Source organism: Leiobunum rupestre, chromosome 7 (assembly GCF_980474605.1).
Source record: "Leiobunum rupestre chromosome 7, qqLeiRupe1.1.hap1, whole genome shotgun sequence".
In the NCBI taxonomy this organism is placed as follows: Eukaryota; Metazoa; Arthropoda; class Arachnida; order Opiliones; family Sclerosomatidae; genus Leiobunum; species Leiobunum rupestre.
The window spans coordinates 54261562-54263952 of NC_143390.1; the positions used below are offsets into that span (position 1 = coordinate 54261562).

Sequence of the window (2391 nt, forward strand, 5' to 3'; positions counted from 1 at the left end):
TTCCATAAGATCGACTGCTCACAAGGTCGACTTTTTGAAGTCAAATCAAAGTCACCTGATAGTTAAGCCATAGAAAATAGAAGGGCTTATTAGCCTTTGACAACTGTACTAGGTAAGGCCTGTCGATCTAATGAACCACCATGTTGCTCATAAGATCGAGTGCTCATAAGATCGACTCTCATTTCCTTCTTAAGATACTGTAAATAGAGTAATAATTCTGCAATAGAGTTTTCTGAGATCCTACTGTTGCAAACACGAAATTTATTTGACTTGTTATTAGATAATTTTTAATTTTCATCGAAATGTGTGTATGTTTTTTTAAATTGGTAATTAACTTCTTATTTAAACCAAAAGAGTGTGATTTCCAAAATTTTTAAACTTGAGTTAAATTATTCGGAAAGCATCCAAATTATATATTTGCTTTCAACCAGACGGCGACACGGCATAGGTTTCGTTTGCAATAAAGAGTATATGTTTTTTTAACTAGTTTTAGCTTTGGTTTTAGTTAGATCATGAATTTATTCATTTTAAAATGAATAAATTCATGGTTAGATTCATAATTATTTAAAATTATTTATGTTAAACCAGCATTAATAATGCCGGTTTAAATGGTTTTATTTAAATAGTTTGAGACTTAAGTTAATTAGAAAAGTTCAAGATAAAGACTTGGATTAAACTTTCAACTTGAACAACTTCCACTGTATGGTAAGAAACAATTTAAAATTCAATTTTTATTAGACTTTATTGTCACTTAATACTTATAAATAGCTGATTAGTTTGATTAATTGATTATTAAGAAAGACTCCTTGAGTACTTGACTTATTGTTCAAATATAAATGAGTTCTAAAGTTTATTGAAACTAGCAAAAGGCAATGCCCATCACGCTAGTATGAAAGAGATACAGAATAAAATGTGTAATAATGAACACATACAAGAATATATACAGTATATACAATCAATTGAGCAATAATAAAAAATTACTACTGGAGTTCGAGATGTCGCTTCAATTCCCGCAGAAATTTCGAGCGAAGAGGAATGCAATGGAGGTTAAGTTATTTTACTAATTTAAACTTGTTGTAGGCCTCAGACATTGTCCCAGTGACCAAACCCTATTGACATTGAACATTTAAACAATGACTGATGACCGTAATGAGACGCATTTTTAAAATAGTCAGAGACTTTTTCAAAATTGGAAGCCCTTGGTATTCCATCGCGGTCCTACCTCCTCAAATATCAATATAAAAATAAATTGTCCCTTAATTTTTTGGCTTAATTTCAATAATTAAATAATATGCATATTTGGTTTGAAAATTATTAGACACTTTGGGAACCAAATGAACAAATTATTTGATATAGTATTAAATATTTGGATGGTATACAGTATTTGATCAAATATTATTTGACATGGTCCCTGTAAAAAAAAGTATTTGCACATCCCTATTTAAAGGAAATTTGTTTATATCGATAACAGAAAATCAAATGATTGAGTAAATTGCAAAAAGATAATTTATTAAAAATGTGAAATATGAAGTTTATATATTTACATTGACTAGTTATTAAAACAATTTTTAAAAAGGTTTTAGGAATAAACATAATATTGAAAACGTTATAATAGCACTAGATTTTTTAAAAACAATATTTAAAATAAAACAATTATCCATATTTAAAAATTATTTGTCTATAAAAAAATCCATCCAAAAGAGAGCTATTTTCATAATACTGGAACATGAATTGGTTGAGGCGGATTCATCTGAAATATTTGACATTAATTACAGAAAATGTCCGATATGCAAGAAAAATGCGTTAAATTCGATAACCAACCTTAGGTAAAAACAATTTGAAATTCTTCCATGATTTGACCGCAGACTGGACAACGAAGAGATAGAGGATCTTCTCGTCGCGCAGCTTGATCCGCAAGTTCCTCGGCGCATTCTTGACAACAGCAGAAATGACGGCATGGCATGGCCATGCGACTTCGTGGGACAGCCCAACAAATGATGCAGGTCAAAACTTGAAGATTGGCTGCGCCTTCTACTTGAACCTCTTGAACGGGAGCATAATTCAAAGGAGGGAGGATCGGTGCCGGAAAATATTGTCCATAATCATCTGCGGGAATTTGAAAATCGTCTTCGTCCTCGTCCTGGATGTTTGCGGCTTGAGCGTCTGCGGCGAGAGCTGGTCCAGCTAGAATATGAACGGGAACCGGCGCTGGAAGCACGAAGAAAATATTTGGCGCTGCATCATCTAGAAATAATTCAAACTATTTATTATCGGCCAAATACTGTTGGTATACAAAGTTCGTTTCCTGTATATTATACTAGATGGCGCTAGAAGCTAATATCTACTAGATGGCGCCACTGACTGATATAGTCTTAAACTAGACTTCACCTA

At 32.3% G+C, this 2391-nt stretch overlaps 1 long non-coding RNA gene across 1 annotated transcript; it reads left to right on the forward strand.

Moving 5' to 3' along the window:
- The first annotated feature begins 632 nt into the window (after positions 1 to 632).
- Positions 633 to 2107, forward strand: LOC149937464 (uncharacterized). Its single transcript, XR_016472291.1, has 3 exons — positions 633 to 705; positions 990 to 1046; positions 1776 to 2107. It is a non-coding gene; the product is annotated as an uncharacterized LOC149937464 (long non-coding RNA).
- Positions 2108 to 2391: the final 284 nt, after the last annotated feature.